The sequence below is a fragment of the Pseudochaenichthys georgianus genome, chromosome 11 (assembly GCF_902827115.2).
Source record: "Pseudochaenichthys georgianus chromosome 11, fPseGeo1.2, whole genome shotgun sequence".
Classification (NCBI taxonomy): Eukaryota; Metazoa; Chordata; class Actinopteri; order Perciformes; family Channichthyidae; genus Pseudochaenichthys; species Pseudochaenichthys georgianus.
In genome coordinates this window covers 5,906,362-5,913,134 of record NC_047513.1, presented here as the reverse complement: position 1 = coordinate 5,913,134, position 6,773 = coordinate 5,906,362, and the positions used below count along the sequence as shown (strand labels likewise).

Here is a 6,773-nt window from a genome sequence, read left to right as displayed (position 1 = left end):
TATCTTTAACCGGATTAGCAGCTGGTCATGTTGAGGAACGACCTGTCGTCTGTGTGTGCCGGGGGCGGGGCACAGCCCTTCCACTGTAAAAGTCTGCAGTTTGCAGTTTTTTAAAGCAAATTGTACGCAAGGGTATTTTCTTTAGGCGGTAAGGCACAGTAAGAAAAGGACAAGTTGCTGAATTCCATTGAGCTGCTTCAGTTTTAGCATCCTGGTATGGTACATTCTGGTTCACTGTAACTGTCATGGTTTACTAGGACACTTTATTACAATGGTGCCTAAGTTGGTTTTATAAAGGGGTTCAGGAATGAGTACTAAAACACAGAAATTACTCAGTATTTAACCATTTTCAGTTCCGTTTTTTTAACGTGTTTTTGGTTAGAAGCTTGAAATAAGGTTTGTTAACAAAAGCTTAAGAGATTTCAATGTATTGTTTTGCGCTATAAAATACTTCCACTCGTGAATGTCCGAAGCTTCTATATGTGTCATTAAAATAGCGGTTGCTAACAAATAACAAGTGATAACTAAACTTCAGCACGCCAAACAGTAGCCACCTTTAGCTTAGCGGCTGTGACGTGTAGTGATCAAGCGGCAAACTCTGGGGAAGAGCCGGGAAGCCAATACGGAAGTGCCACACACTGCAGTTCATATATTGGCCGATAGGCGATGGCTGCAGAAAGGAGCAATTTCCATAGACCCCCATGTTAAAATGCCCAACTTTACAGCGGAAAAAAACATGTTTTTCTCCCTGGCTCCATACATTTTATTATCGATACAGTTAGATTCCACCTTCATGATTATGGATCTGTGAGTGAATTGTTTTCTAACGCGACCCTTTTATTTATATTAGGTCTTAAAGTGTTTGCATTAATTAGGGCGTGGTCACGTTGATGGACCCGCACATGCCTCACTGTCAGCTAACAGCAACTTGTCCACTCTGCTAGGCTACAACCATAGAGGCTACAACGTTAGTTAGTCATAGTACTGTACTTGAGCCTTTAGCTTTAGCCGTGTTCGTGGTGATATACCAGACAATTAAGATGTCGTGCTGTGCGCTTGAATGTACTAACAGAACTTCCAAGAAGTCTACTCTCAGCTTTTTTCGGTGAGTAAAATGATAATATTATACATGTTAACCCCGTTAGCAGGTGTTTGTGTGCTTGTTAGCTTAGCTTGTTATGTAGCTAGCTAAGGACGTAACCCTTTATGCATGTGTATATATATATACAGTTTAGTTTATGATTCAGCCTTGGGTAAGACTTTTATAGTCTATGGCTATGACGCCCATAATGCTAAACGGGAGCAAATGTTAAAAGGGGACCCAATTATCCCAGTGGTGGGATAACCGAAGCTAACCGGAGCCGTAGCTAGCCCTTTGCGGCTCCGTTAGCTTCGGCCAGCGGCGGAGCCTGGCGTTATAACTGGAGATCAAGGAAGGCAGCGAAACGCGGACTTGGTTCGCCTGCAGCCCGCTATAGTATTAGCTAAAGAAATGATGTTGAACAAGTCTTATTAAGCTGAACATCGCCACAATTGTTCTGCTATGTATCGGTACTTATTTTATTTTCTTAACGTGTGAATGACAAGCATTAAGAATAACAACAAATAGCTATTTATCTTGCATATTGTCTCGTTTGATTATGAATGTAACGTTTATATAGTGGAACTACACTGTTTTATCAAAACCAAAGTTCCACGCAGTAACTTGGTAGGCCCATGCATGTATTTCAGCAGGAAATGTGCAACCTAGATTACATTTACCAACACAGACTATATAGAAATATTTGTAAAAGTTGTTCATGCGTTATTAAGTGAATATGGCATTAACCCTCCTGTTGTCTTTGGGTCGGTGTTCATGTATTTTTGAATAACGGTTTCCTTTAGGTGATCCAGACAGGCTGGACCAGTGGGTGCTGAACATCCGGAGGAATACATGGACCCCCAACGTTTCTTCTCGCCTGTGCAGTGCACACTTTGAGAGTCATCCCTTCAGCACGGACTCAGGGGTACAGATCCTTTAAAAAAAAAATAACTTGGTTCCATTTGTGAGTGTAAATTGTTGTTACTAATTAAATACATGTTATACATCATACAATGCTAAATAATTGTTATGGCACTGGTTGCACATCAGTGATGAGTAATGTTCTTTTGATTAAAGGCCAAATTAAGATTTAGCCAGTTAAGTAAAGAAACATAGAAATCGATCCCATCCCATCACATTTCTCTTCAATTTATGCAAAGACTCTTTATCATAGATAGAGAATTGCCATTTCCCCCACATACTCTATGTTAAAAACAGATGAATTATATTACCTTTTTTTACATTATTTTAATAGCAACATTCATTCATCTGTTGTCATCTTATAACTTATTTATCTTAACAGCTATCACTGTAAAAAAAAAATGATTTAAGTTAATTTTACTATACAATATTTATCTTTACATTCTGTTCTTGCATATGTCTTATTATATTTACGTGTATATAGATTTCTGCCTGCACTAATTTATTATTCTTAATTTAATTTAGAATTTATTTTATTGTTTTATGTCTTATATAACTATGTTGCATTGTTGGAGGAGCTCGGGACAGATGATTTGCATTGCCATTCCTACACTGTAGCCTATGTGCATATGACATAAATCCTTTGAATCTGAATCTTGGAAACACGTAATTGTTGAATAGATTAACTGCATAGTTAACATGTTGGCCCTCTATTGTCTTTTATAATGCACTCTTACATTTAAAACAACATTATTCAAAAGAAAGTTGAATATCTACAGACCTCAAAAAGTTATTTTATGTGTTTTTGTTTATTATTTTTATTAGGGAAGGAGATGCCTGAAAAACACTGCAGTGCCCACCATTTTCTATTTCACCAAAGAACAACAGCCTGGAAGGAGAAGCAGGTGAGTAGCAATGACGAGGTAAGTGACACTCCTAGTTCGACTGTTAATAGTAATGAGGAGGTTGCAGATGTCGACCATGGTAGTGGTGAAAACAGTCTTGCTGCTGATCAGAGCAATATCATTATGATACAAGGCACACCTGAAGAAGCCTTTGTTGTTCCACATGTGGAGCGTAATGACATTCCAACAGCCAATACTTGTGAGGAGGATGTTGGTTTGGGTAGCAGCAGCCAACACACAGACTCCGCCTCTGTTCACTCTCACACTTGGGCTTTAAACCAAGTACTGAATAGTTTGTGCACACATTTCTAACATGTGATCTTTCTTTCATGTAGGACGCTTGAGGGAAGTTGCAACGCCTCGGCCAATGGGATGTCTTCTCCACGTGAAAGAGATTGAAGGCATCACTTATAACTTAAGACAATTTTCCAAAAGTTATGACTTGTATTGGCTTAGATGGTAATGGATTACATCTAACACGAATCAAGATCGTATTGAGAAAAATGAAAGTGTAATCCTTAGTTACATAGGAAAAGATGTAATCGGATTAGTTTTACTTTTTTTAATAATAGGGAAACTCAGGATTACAATCTTATTCAAAACCTAAAAAGAGCATATATATGTAAAATGATCAAATGGTATCTCTTCTCTGGAAGCGGTACTGTTCTGTAGGCTAATACTAATACTAATTGTGAATCTATACACCTACTGCCTGAATCTGCTATATGGTATTATATTATACATTTTAAGTAAAAAAATCATATTAATATTTCTTCTCTCCTGTGTTTATTTGCATTGCATTTGATATTGAGGTAATCCAAAAGAAAAAGAAAGTTATCACGTTACATTACTTTTATATCTTGATACTCACATTAAGTTACTGGTTGTGTTTTTGGCAAGTAGCCCTCTCAACCCTGTACATAAGTTATATCATTTTAATTACTGATACAGTTGTTGCACATCTTTAATTTATTTTCTCGTGTACTTGAGTCATAAAATGATTCGAAACCTTTACTTTTCATAAAATGCAAGATGTAACTTTCAATGTGGCTTTATCACATTTTCAATGTAAATAGATCTGATTAAATAAAGAGTAAAAGCACAATCTTAAATGTTGACAGTTATCATTTGCCTATGCTTATTGTTAATGTAGTGGTGTTATAAACAAAATGTTGTCCTAAAGGAAATTAAGATGTTTTTTATTTGTTGACAAAAGATTTAAAGTTGATGCTCACAACATGTGGGAACATTTATGGAGAAAAATGTTTCTATTGTAAAACAAATATTTATCTGCATACTGAACAAAACTCTCTAAAAGGTATTATCTTCTGTGACGTTACGACCCTGTAGGGATTGTGGGTATTTCACTTCATAATTACATTCTATGGTATGCTTATGACATTGATGCCAAAATACATGGGACTAGGGGAGACCTTCCTGTTGTTTGCATTGTCGCTGATAAATGACGGCGTAGTATTCATTGTCAAGATTTGTGTTTTTAAACTTGGGACTCTTTTCAGACTGCTCCGGCTTGGGAAAAGATTTGAGCCTTAATGTGTAATGTTTTCTGTATTGTATGGTAAGCTTATCCTTTCATTTGATAGTCCCATTTGGATGTGATAGCTAACATTTTCAGTAAGCAGTAGACAAAAGAAGTGAAAATATGAATGTAATTTATTTTCAATATTTACATAAATACATAATCATTTTAACAAATCAAATAACAAAAAACATCATAACAAATACAAAATAAAAGGTTTGACAGACAGCCATGCCCAGCATGGGCCTGGAGAGCTGCAGAGTCCAATGGGGGTAAGAGGGGGGGGTGGGATGTGGGGAAGAGGAAGAGCAGCCATGTTAACAGTGTTATGGCTACAGATGTAATATCTAACTCAACATTAGCCATGACAGTCTGGGCTTAGCAAGGGCCTTAGAATACATACTCTAAAGGCCAAATCCAAAGACAGTGATACTGACATTTTAGCAGTTCACAGTCTTTGGAGGTGGTCTTTCAGGCAATTGGCTAGTGACTTAAAAAAAATATCATTTCCCCTAGGGGTGAAATGAACTCCATCTCGCAAAAACAGCCCAGGACTGTCATGTCTAATGTTGGAGTGGTCAACAATGGCACCATTTAGGCTATGAACAAAAGTAGCCATAACACTGTTAACAAACTTCCGGGCCTTGTCAATTTTGACAGGATTTGCACCAGCCCTCCACCGGCGCCTCTGGGAGAGCATGATCTTCAAGCCAGGGTGCCGATGGTGAAGCTGGTCCAGGTCCTCCTTCATCTGGTTCAGCAACTGAACACTGGGCACATCCCCCAAGTCATTGCCGCCACAGTGGATGAGGAGGACATCCGGGACTGCTCTTCCTCGCGGGGAGTAGGAAAAGAAAGGGAGGACACCTCTCCAGCACAGTCCACCCCAACCGAACCAGCACACCCTCAGGTCGACGCCAAGGTTGCTGCTGATGGTCTCTGTAGCTCTCTGGGCTCCACGCCGGACATAGCTCCCGATTATCCATAGTCACTATGGGAGGAAAATAAATGAGAGTAACAAATGCTTCAGATCATGAGGAATATCAAATAAAGGGTTGCTCATTTTGTTCCTTTGACAATAACATACAAAATAACTATGAAATCACACCTGTATGGTTAAAAGTAACAAGAGAGCAAAACCACAAAAAACAGATTAACAGCACACAGTTTATATATATATATATTTATATACTGTGTGCTGTTTATCTACAATTGTGCATACATGTATATGTATAGTATGTTTGTGTGTAATGTCAACCATCTGAAGTCCTGTAAAGTAAGCCAGGACCATCAACTTACAGGTTGTGCAGTTTGGCGTGGATCTTCTTTTTTCTTAATTCTGAAATAAATAAAAATGTTTTAATCAATATAAAAGCACCTTTCTTTTTCTACAGTCATATTTCATTAATCACATTTAATTCACGCAACACTGGCCATATCTCTGCTAGTTTACAAAGTTTAGTTACAAATGACATTTATATTAGAAAAACGGTGAAGCACTTAAAAAACAATTGTATAGTGTAGGTTCAAGAACCTTTAAATCAAAAGGACAAGTTTTGTAAAGTTACAGGGTATCTTACCTTCAGAATATGCCGGGAACGAGGAGCAGTGACCGCAAGCTGGGTTGTTAGCATAGGTTGTTAGCTTAATACTTAATAGATGCATGTTAGCTTAGCTTCTTAGCCTGAGCTAGGTCTGGAACGTCACGCTCGGTGGCAGCAGGTCCCGCCCTGTCCCACCTCGGCTCCGCCTCAGCACCGCCTCTTTGCCCTTATTTGGAGCAGGCGGGAGAAGGCGGGAGTTAGACTCTGACGTCACTGTCGAGCCGTTAGTGGCCGACTCCGCCTACTAAGGGCTTCACGGCAACTCTGCAGAATCCTATGGGTGACGTCACGGACCCTACGTCCATTTATATATACAGTCTATGGTAGTGATACAGTTGCCACTTCTTCTGGCATTTACGCTCAAAAATCATATAAACAGTGTAAATATATAAAGTTTATCCTGCTGAACAAAGCGTGTCAGTTTCATGAATGTCACAGATAATTTGAAATTCCCATTGGTTTTTGCCGAGGGAGCAAGCCTTGAGAAACTTTTTTCCGGTCAAATATAATGTCTTATACTTTGTTGTATGACAAAATACCTGCAAACTAATGACATTGAAATCAGCATCAGTGTATAGTCTTAGATAATTAACACATGTTAGCTTGCTGACATTCATTTTACTCTCCATGAACCTGATAGCATCTTCGGTGTAAGCTAGTCGGCATGCTAAAGTTAGCATTTAGCTCAAAGAACCAAATGTATTACAAGAAATGTCCAGATT

At 38.5% G+C, this 6,773-nt stretch overlaps 1 long non-coding RNA gene across 1 annotated transcript; it reads left to right on the top strand.

Annotated features, from left to right (window-relative positions):
• Window positions 1-1,972: 1,972 nt before the first annotated feature.
• LOC139434746 (uncharacterized) lies at window positions 1,973-4,421 on the top strand. Its single transcript, XR_011644047.1, has 3 exons — window positions 1,973-2,006; window positions 2,828-2,907; window positions 3,243-4,421. It is a non-coding gene; the product is annotated as an uncharacterized lncRNA (long non-coding RNA).
• Window positions 4,422-6,773: the final 2,352 nt, after the last annotated feature.